This window comes from Elaeis guineensis, chromosome 4, assembly GCF_000442705.2.
Source record: "Elaeis guineensis isolate ETL-2024a chromosome 4, EG11, whole genome shotgun sequence".
NCBI lineage: Eukaryota > Viridiplantae > Streptophyta > Magnoliopsida > Arecales > Arecaceae > Elaeis > Elaeis guineensis.
In genome coordinates this window covers 23,152,222-23,163,694 of record NC_025996.2, presented here as the reverse complement: position 1 = coordinate 23,163,694, position 11,473 = coordinate 23,152,222, and positions in this window count along the sequence as shown.

Genomic DNA, 11,473 nt, shown 5'->3' with positions numbered 1-11,473 from the left:
TTATCACGTATTGGGAGGCCGACCATCGGAGCCGTCTGGCCTCTGTGGGATCTTCAGGGCTAATCCCGTCGGTCAGATACCGAACAATCGGATCCATCCAGCTTGGTTCGGCCGCCAGCTGTAGCACTTCCTCGGCCTTGTTGATGCTCGATTGCTCGAGATTCTCCACGAACGTCTGACCCAAAGCGTCATAAGCTGAAGTCGCCAGCCTGGAGAGTGCATCGGCCCGAGCGTTCTCCAACCTAGGGATGTGGGAGATCTCGAAATCTCTGAGGCACGCAACAAGATCTTTCACCTTCTGGAGATATTTTGCCATAGTTGGGTCTCGCGCCTCGAATTCGCCCTTGACCTGTCCCACGATCAACTGAGAATCAGAGAAGACTCGGAGGCTGTTGATCCCCAACTCCTTCGCCATCCTCAAACCGACGAGGAGTGCTTCATACTCGGCTTGATTGTTGGAGGCTTTAAAGTCGAATCGGAGGGCGTACTCAGTGACCATCCCTTTCGAGTTGGTGAGCAGGAGTCCGGCCCCGCTCTCCTGAGCATTTGAAGCTCCGTCGATGTGCAGTACCCAGGTGGACCCCGGGTCAGGCTCGGAGATCGCAGCTCCTCCAGGGTTCTCGCCTTCCGACCCTTGGTCGGTTGTCGGGCATTCTGCAATAAAGTCGGCCAAAACCTGGGCCTTCAAGGCGGATTGCGGTCGGTACTGTATGTCGAACTCACTGAGCTTCATCGCCCATTTCGTCAGTCGCCCCGATGTGTCGGGTCGGCGCAATACCGCCCTCAAGGGCTGGTTGGTGAGGACCACAATGGCATGCGCTTGGAAGTATGGACGGAGTCATTGTGCGGACACAATCAGGGCGAATATCATCTTTTCTGTCTCCGAGTACCGAGCTTCAGCGCCATGGAGCACTTTGCTGGTGTAATATATAGGTTGGTGAATTCGGCTCTCGTTCTCCCGGACGAGCACCGAGCTAACCGCCTCGGGGGAGGTGGCCAAATAAAGATACAGCATCTCCCCGGCTTCTGGCTTCACAAGCAGTGGCGGGAAAGCCAGGTACCTTTTCAGGTCCTCGAAGTCCCGTTGGTACTCATCCGACCAAGAGAAGCCCTTCACCTGCCTCAGGGTTTTGAAGAACGGGAGGCATCTTTCAGCCGACCGAGAGATGAATCGGCTGAGGGCGATGATTTTTTCGTTCAGATGCTGGACCTCCTTCTTGGTGTCCGGAGGCCGCATGTCGATGATCGCCTTTATTTTCTCAGGATTGGTCTCGATTCCATGTTGAGAAATGAGGAACCCGAGGAACTTCTCCGAAGTCACTCCGAAGGCGCACTTAGTCAGGTTCAGCTTTATTCGGTGTCGTCGTAGAGTGCGAAAATTTTTTTCGAGATCCCGAACGTGATCTATAGTCTGCGCACTCTTTACTAGCATGTCATCCACATACACTTCCATGTTGCGCCCGATCTGGTCTTTGAAGACCTTATTGATGAGTCGCTGGTAGGTAGCTCCGACGTTCTTCAGTCCGAAGGGTATTACCCTGTAGCAGTAGAGGCCCTTTGCGGTCACGAAGGCGGTGTGCTCCTCATCCTCGGGTGCCATTCGGATCTGATTGTATCCGACAAAAGCATCCATGAAACTGAGCAGTCGGTGGTCGGACGTCGCGTCTACCAGTTGGTCGATCTTTGGGAGTGGAAAGCTGTCCTTCGGGCAAGCGCGGTTTAGGTCGGTATAGTCGATGCAAATCCTCCAACTCCCGTTGGCCTTTTTGACCATGACGACGTTGGCGAGCCAATCGGGGTATGTAGTTTCTCTGATGAAGCCTGCCTCGAGTAGCTTGTCCACCTCTTCATCGATGGCCTTCTGTCTTTCAGGAGCAAAAGACCGTTTCTTCTGCCTCACCGGCCTCACCGCTGGGTCGATGTTGAGTCGGTGTGTCATTATCTTCGGAGGGATGCCCGACATATCCACTGCCGACCAGGCGAATATGTCGGCATTGGCCTTCAGTAGCTCCGCCAACTGTCGTCGCTCGGGGTCGGGTAATTGAGACCCGACCCATACCTTTCGGTCGGGATTCTCCACTATCGAGATGGGAACGAGCTGTTCGGCCGGTTCACCCCGTTCTTCCTCCTCCCGTTGGTCCAACTTGTCGACCGTTAGGGAGCCCTTCAACTCCTCACTTTGAGCGGAGATCTGGAAGCATCGGCGAGCGAGCTGTTGATCCCCGCGCATCTCCCCGACTCTATTTTTGGTCAGGCATCGAACCAGGAGATGATACGTCGAAACTATCACCCTGAGGGCGTTTAGTCTGGATCTTCCGAGTATGGCATTGTAGGCCGACGGCACTTGGACGACCGCAAAGGTCAAGTGGACTGTGCTCTGTCGTGGTTCGGTTCCAGCCGTCACGGGCAAAGTAACTTCGCCTTCCACCGTGACAGCATCTCCAGCAAAGCCTATCAGGGGTGTAGAGACTCTTTTGAGTCGGTCGGTCGACAGTCGCATCCGAGAGAAGGTCGAGTAAAACAAAATGTTCGTTGAACTTCTATTATCTATAAAGATTCTTTTTACATCATAATTTGCTATTGTTGCCGAGACAACAACAGCGTCGTCATGGGGAGTTTGAATGCCCCGAACATCTTCATCTGTAAAAGTAATTACATCATCCGGGTGCGGCTTCTTCGTCGGCTCCCCTCCAGCAGACGTCCCCGGGCCCAGTCGTTTGGAAATCATATTGATGACCCCGACCGTAGGTTGGTTATTCATCGCTTCTTCAGTCGGCTGGGGTCGTTGGTCGGTGACGGACCGGGTCGGCAGATTCCTTCGAAACTTATCGAGATATCCCCGGCGTATGAGGGCTTCAATCTCATCCTTAAGTTGGATGCATTGCTCGGTATTGTGGCCGTGGCTCTGATGGAATCGATAGTACTTTCGTCGGTCGAGGCCTTTTGCCTTCAGAGGCGGAGGCCGTCGCAGATATTCTTCCCCTTCGATCTCCATGCAAATCTACGCACGAGGAGCAGAGAGAGGAGTATAGGAGTCATACCTGGGATGTGTCGGCCTCGGACTCCACCATCGAGGCGACCTCTGGTTCCATCGCGGGGGTGAGACCCGACCGTCGGTCGGGGGCCTGCTAGGCTCGGCAGGGTCCCGACCCTTCCTTCGCTTCTTCTTCGGGCCCTTAGACTCGGTCAGGCGCCGGTCGGAAGCTCCTTCGTCTGCGCGTATGTACTTGTACGTGTGCTCCAGCAGTTCGGCGTATGTCCGGGGGAGGGTCTTGTCCAAGGAGTAAGTAAATCGGGATGCTCTCTGCCCCCGCTTCATGGACGAAATGGCCATGTCTTCGTTGAGGTTCCGGACCTCAAGCGAGGCCGTGTTGAATCACGTCACGAAGTGTCGGAGCATCTCGTTTTCTCCCTGTTTGAGGAACAAAAGGCTGTTCGAGGTTCGTGACGGCTTCCGGCTGGTGCTGAAGTGGGCCACGAAAGAGTGCTCGAGCTGTCCAAATGGTGGATACTTCCCGATCGAAGACCGGAGTACCAAGCCCTGGCAGCTTTGCGGAGCGTGGCGGGGAAGTCGATGCAAAAAAGAGTGTCGGTCGCCCCTTGAATCGTCATGAGAGCCTTATAGCTCTCCAGGTGGTCAACCGGGTCGGTGGAGCCGTCGTAAGGCTCCACGTGTGGCATCTTGAACCGACTGGGGATCGGTTTGTCGAGGATGAGTCGGGAGAGAGGTTGGGCGGTTTGGAAGTCAACGTTGTTTGAGGACTTCTGTCCGTTCACCTGCAGCTGAGCAAGCCGACAGTCGATTTCTTCGAATCTACGTTTGTAGTCGTCGATCCGTCGGTACTGAGAGACCCCAGGGGTGGAGTCTCCCGATGAGTCCGAGGGGGAGGCGGACGGTGTTCGTGGCCGCTTCTCCTTCCTCGCTCGTTCTAGCTGGGAGGGAGAAGATCGTCGGGACCGATGGGTGTCACGCCGCGGCTGCCCCTCCTCTCGGTGGGAGCGCTGTGGCAGGTGCCCCGAGGAGGCGACGGAGACCGATGCGGGTGTCGGCGGCTGCTCCTGGAGGGCATTGGACGTGCCACCGGTTGCTCGGCCGGTGAGGGCGGCAACCAGATTGGTTGTTGCTGAAGGCTCTTGACTGCGTCTGTCAGCATGGTCATCTACCGCACGATCTCCGCGATCTGCGCCTCCGTGGTCACTGCGGGGCGCGGAGAGCTAGGTTCTGCCATGGAGGGTGGAGGAGAGGCCTCTTCCCGACGGAAAGAGCGCCTCGCCGATCCGGTGACCCTCGACCGTTGAGCTCTTATTCTTGTCATCTTAGGAGATGTTTCAAGCTCCGTGGGGGTTACAATCCCTGGTGCTGTCGCTTGACCCTCCTACTTGGCGCGCCAATCTGTTGCAGCCAATCCCCTTGTCGCCTGGTCGTCGGGAACGAGCGCCTGCAAAAGAAGTGTCATGCCCCGAACCCAACACCCGGGTCGGATACATTATGGCCGCACACTCCTTAGAGCAAGCCCTAAAGAATATGCAAGGCCAAATTAAATCATTACAATCTCATCAACCATAATATTTAATTTCAATAATAATTCATAAAATCTTGCATAATTATAATTTAAATTTCTTCAATTTTCTGATCAGATACTATAACACTCTATTTATCCTTCTGCTCATCCATAAATCCAGATCATAGCCAATCATAAGCATCCTGTAACTCTGAGAAGAAAAAGAAAGATGAAGAGGTGTGAGCTTTACAGCCCAGTAAGAATTTTCATATCACACTGATATAGTAATATAGTCTGAAAATAAGGATAAGCAATAAAATATAAAATCTCATGTTCAATGTCCAGAATAATGCAAACATTCATAAATTTTCTATCTTGTTAAAATAGATGCATCATCATATGTTAACAGGTGAAATACTTTTATTCAACAATTATTTCATGTCTTATCTTTCATTTCTCCTTTCATAATCACATGATTCTTAACAGTTTCTTTCCGGCTCTGGACTATCCAAGTCTATACCTCAGTCATCATCCGGATCGAATCCACTTAAAAAATCTTTCAAGACTGTCCCAGGATGAGCTCCTGACCGGCTGTCCCACATACAAAAGCCGGTGAGAGGCTGTCCCAGGAATAAGCTCCTGGCGGGCTATCCCAGGCATGAGCTCCTGGCCAGCTGATCCACCTGTAAGCCAGTGGGGGTTGTCTCAGGCATAAGCTCCTGGTGGGCTGTTCCATATGACAAGACTAGTCCATACTATATATCTCTTTCTTTTCATTTAATCATTATGTGTTGATTTCATCAAATCAATTCTGACTTGCATTATGATCAATTCAGATATGTCATATCCATATAATCATGCCATCAATCTCTGATACATATATATTGACATAACATACTCATGCTCAAAATCAAATAACAGTATCTCAGGTATAATAAATTCATCGATCTCAAATCCGACGATGCAAAACCAACGATGCAAGACCAACAGTAAAATAGTATATATATAATAGTGATCATGTACAGGGATTCTTACCTTTACTGGTGACTGATCCAAGCACAGAAATCAATGTTCTTCTTTAATTTATAAATTTCTTTAACAAAGTATTCCATTTGATATCATATGCAGACAATCATCTCTTCATAACCCTGATCAATATAAAAATCACATATAGAAAAATTATCGATAATTGATCCTAATATACAAATCGAGGATCTCTTTTAGGATTAATCAAAATTAGGATTTGTCTATGTATCAGGATCCTCCACTGATCCATAAGACTTATAGAGAGAGAAAATCCATGAAGAGAGAGAAAGTAGAGAGAGAAAGTGGAGAGAGAATCTTCATATCCTTTCGATGAGGCAATCATGGTCGAGACCATCAGAGGTCCTATCAGGATGACTCAATATGAATCAAGTGTTACAAATTGCGAATAGGTCGGACTGGAATCAGATCTACTGCACGAATTTTGGAGCAATCTCAATTCATCATATTTTTATTTCAAATATATCCTAGGGTCTGTGATGCAATCAGAGAGAGGATAGAAAGATTCTAGAGAGATAAAATCCATAAAAAGAGAGAAAGATCTAGAGAGAGAAAATAGAGAGAGAATTTAGAGAGAGAAACTGGAGAGAAAAGGTAGAGAGAGGAGAGAGAGAAAATTTTTCTCTATTCTTCTTTTTATTTTATTTTATTTTTATTTTTTTATTTTTCTCTTTCTCCTTTTCTTTTTTTTTCTTTTTTTTTTCTTTTTCTTTTTCCTTTTTCTTTTCTTTTCTTTTCTTCTTCTTCTTCTTCCTTCTTCTTTTCTCGTGGGTTCCATTGGGGCAAAACAGGGCATCGTCCCCCTCCATCTCCTCTCACCCTCAAGCGGCCAAGGAGGGCCGACTCCGACCACCCTCCGACAGCAGCCGATGACGACGCATCCACAGCCCTGGTGACAGCCCCAACGGTGGCTGTTGCCGGTGGCACACGGGGGAGAAAAAAAACAAAACGTAACCAGGGGTGTCTCTGTTTGAGCCCGAACCGGCATCTCGCCAGCTTCCAAGCACCCAAAGGCTGGAGAGATTAATCCGAAAGGGAGGAAGAAGGAACGTACCTTATTCCGGCGGCCAAAAACAGCTCCGACGGCCCTTCTCTTCCGATCAACCCTCACGGCACTCTCTTTTGCCAAAAATCCTTCAAATCCCTTTAATTTCTTTGAAGTTTTGTTGTAAGATTCTAAGGGAGGAAAGGGGAATCTTTATAGAGGAGGTTTCCTACCCTAGCCGGACTCCTCGAGTCCGATTTCGTCAGAAACGGAGAGAAAGAAGACTCCGATTAGGAGTCTTCCTCCTCCTCTGTTTTTTTTTTTAAATATGGGTTATTACATTCTCCCCTCCTTAAAATAATTTCGTCCTTGAAATTAGGTTATGTCGTTCGAGATACCTATTTCAAAGTATACATTCTTCATGTCATTCTCAAGCTTACGATAATGTCATATATATTATTTATTTCTCATGATCTTGTTATAACAAAAATTATTTGAAATCTCAAACTCATCCCTTCTTATTGATTTCTCAACTTTTTGAAGAACTGTAACATTTTAGACTTGTATTAATATGCTACCATTATTTATCTAATATATTTCACTCGAAATTCATAATTATCTCAGACTATCCTTGATAGAAAAATAAATAAAGGTCAAACATCGGGCGCTCTTCACAATCATCATTTTTTTTTTCTTCTCTTGACATTCCAACAAATTTTATATGTAGACTCTCATCTTAAGAAAACATCAATCTTCTATATCAGTTCGAGTAACAATATTAAATTTTAAAAATATGAGATCTATGTTAGGACTTTCTAAGTTTGAACTAATACGAGAACTATCAAGCTGTAACTTGAGATGTCTAAAATTTCTTGGCATTATCTACAATGAAACAATCTACTAACAAAAATTATCCGACTATGATCAGATTAAAATCATTCTTTATTTACAACTAATGTATTCTATAATATCTTCGGAATCAAAGAATTAATATTTCTAATCAATTTAAACCACCATGCTTTTGCTGCGTACTCTGATTTTAATTCATCAAATTATATAAGTCTATCAAAGATAAAGTATCCTTATATGTTAGATCAATCCAGAGTAGATCCAACTTTCAAATTTCATATAAATCTTAGGACAAAATTTTAAGTTTCTTTATCTTTACTACCTTTGGATATAGCATATAAAAATTAAATCTTGATCTACTTCCTATATTTGAAATCATTATATAAGTTTCATCACTCTTCAAAAATCCAACATGTCTAGAATTAATTGGAGTTAATCTTAGATTTACCTTACAATCATTTAAATAATTTTTAAATCAATTTTTTTTTTAAAAAAAATTAATTCTAACTTGATAAACTAGAAGAACTCAAACCAACATTCTTAAGTAGAATCAACTTGATTATTTCCTATAAAGCTCCCTTCATCACAATCCTTAATATTAATCGATAAATCTATAAATTTTTTTTTTCATTGTATAAGTCATTCAAAATTTAACACTAGCAAGATGTCTTAGTTCAATTTAAAAATCTAAACTTTGACTTGAATAATTAATACACTTCACCATCTTCAACAATCACAAAAAAAATAAAAAAAATTTAATCCAAAGATGATAATTTGAATTATTAAAGATTTCATTATAACCTATATATCATACTCTGATAAAATAATTTTTTTTTTAATTTAACAATAATATCAAAATATTTTTGACCACTTAGAAAGGTAAGCTTTTGACTTGAAATTCAATACAACTTGAAAGATCAAAGAATCATATTCAGAATATGATATTTTGAGTAATCAAAGATTTCACCAAGATGTGTATCTCATATTTTTATAATAAAATTTAAGTATTTTTTTTCATCTAAATTGAGTTTATATGACCTCTTATAGATTCAATGTTCAAAAATATTTCTCTCACATATGATGTAATTTTTTCTTAGACCATACCCTAATTAACTTTCTTTAATAAATCCAAAATTCATAATGCTCAGACAATTATCATCGAAATTAAAAAAAATTATCATGATCTTCAATCATATAAGTTTTACGTTCCAAAATCCTCTAGTATACTCAACATATCTTATCAATACCTCCCACTTTATTCCAAGGTCAACTCTTTTCATACTTAGGTCAATCTTACTAATTGAAATCTAAGATATAACTCGTCAATTTTATTATAGATAACATATGCCACTTATGCATAAATTTCATCTTAATATCTATTGATTCGAAATCTAAATATTGAATCTTCTCTATCATATTCCTCATGATCATAACCTAAGTTCAGATATCACTAAAATTATAATTTTGAATAATTATAACCTTAAACTCAAATACCGCTTAAATCATATTTTCTAATGATCATAACCTAAACTATAATATCATTCTATTACATCCTTAATGATTATAACCTTAAATTCTGATATTATCTATCATACTCTATTGATTTTAATCCCAAAGTTTTGATATCACTTATATAACAATCCCTAGTGATCTTAAACTTGGGCTCTAGTACTGTTCTGTCATATCCTAATCACTTGTATCATTATCTCCAAATAAACGTAACCTAACCTCTAAGCTCAGATGCCACTCCATCACATCCTACTGATCTTTACATAAAGTTTTAATATCTCTTCATAATCTCTAGTGATCTTAAACCTAAGCTTTAATATCATTCTATCAAATCCTAATCACTTATATCATATTTCCTAATGATCATAACCTATGCTCTGATACCATTCTGTCACGCCCCGAAACCAACACCCGGATCGGATACGTGATGGCCGCACACTCCTTAGAGCAAGCCCTAAAGAATATGCAAGGCCAAATTAAATCATTACAATCTCATCAACCATAATATTTAATTTCAAGAATAATTCATAAAACCTTGCATAATTATAATTTAAATTTTTTCAATTTTCTGATCAGATACTATGACACTCTATTTATCTTTCTGCTCACCCGTAAATCCAGATCATAGCCAATCATAAGCATCCTGTAACTCTGAGAAGAAAAAGAAAGATGAAGAGGTGTGAGCTTTACAGCCCAGTAAGAATTCCTATATCACACTGATATAGTAATATAGTCTGAAAATAAGGATAAGTAATAAAATATAAAATCTCATGTTCCATGTCCAGAATAATGCAAACATTCATAAATTTTCTGTCTTGTTAAAATAAATGCATCATCATATGTTAACAGGTGAAACACTTTTATTCAACAATTATTTCATGTCTTATCTTTCATTTCTCCTTTCACAATCACATGATTCTTAACAGTTTCTTTCCGGCTCTAGACTATCCAAGTCTATACCTCAGTCATCATCCAGATCGAATCCACTTAAAAAGTCTTTCAAGACTGTCCCAAGATGAGCTCTTGGCCGGCTGTCCTACATATAAAAGCCCGTGAGAGGCTGTCCCAGGCATAAGCTCCTGACGGACTATCCCAGGCATGAGCTCCTGGCCGGCTGATCCACCTATAAGCCAGTGGGGGCTGTCCCAAGCATAAGCTCCTGGCGGGCTGTTCCATATGACAAGACTAGTCCATACTATATATCTCTTTCTTTTCATTTAATCATTATGTGTTGATTTCATCAAATCAATTCTGACTTGCATTATGATCAATTCAGATATGTCATATCCATATAATCATGCCATCAATCTCTGATACATATATATTGACATAACATACTCATGCTCAAAATCAAATAACAGTATCTCAGGTATAATAAATTCATCGATCTCAAATTCAACGATGCAAAACCAACGATGCAAGACCAACAGTAAAATAGTATATATATAATAGTGATCATGTACAGGGATTCTTACCTTTACTGGTGACTGATCCAAGCACAAAAATCAATGTTCTTCTTTAATTTATGAATTTCTTTAACAAAATATTTCACTTGATATCATATGTAGACAATCATCTCTTCATAACCCTGATCAATATAAAAATCACATATAGAGAAATTATCGATAATTGATCCTAATACACAAATCGAGGATTTCTTTTAGGATTAATCAAAATTAGGATTTGTCTATGTATCAGGATCCTCCACTGATCCATAAGACTTCTAGAGAGAGAAAATTCATGAAAGAGAGAAAATTCATGAGAGAGAAAGTAGAGAGAAAGTGGAGAGAGAATCTTCGTATCCTTTCGATGAGGCAATCATGGTCGAGACCATCAGAGGTCCTATCAGGATGACTCAATATGAATCAAGTGTTACAAATTGCGAATAGGATCGGACTAGGATCAGATCTACTGCACGAATTTCGAAGCAATCTCAATTCATCATATTTTTATTTCAAATATATCCTAGAGTCTGTGATGCAATCAGAGATAGGGTAGAAAGATTCTAGAGAGATAAAATCCACAAAAAGAGAGAAAGATCTAGAGAGAGAAAATAGAGAGAGAATCTAGAGAGAAAAATTGGAGAGAGAAGGTAGAGAGAGGAGAGAGAAAAATTTTTTTTCTCTTCTTCTTTTTATTTTATTTTATTTTTATTTTTTATTTTTCTCTTTCTCCTTTTCTTCTTTTTTTTTTCTTTTTCTTTTTTCTTTTCTTTTTCTTTTTCCTTTTTCTTTTCTTTTCTTTTCTTCTTCTTCTTCCTTCTTCTTTTCTCGTGGGTTCCTTTGGGGCAAAACAGGGCATCGTCCCCCTCCATCTCCTCTCACCCTCAAGCAGCCAAGGAGGCCGACTCCGGCCACCCTTCGATAGCAGCCGACGGTGACGCATCCACAGCCCCGGTGACAGCCCCAATGGTGGCTGTTGCCGGTGGCACACGGGGGAGAAAAAAAACAAAACGTAAATAGGAGTGTCCCTGTTTGAGCCCGAACTGGCATCTCGTCGGCTTCCAAGCACCCAAAGGCCGGAGAGATTAATCTGAATGGGAGGAAGAAGGAACGTACTTTATTCCGGCGGCTAAAAATAGCTC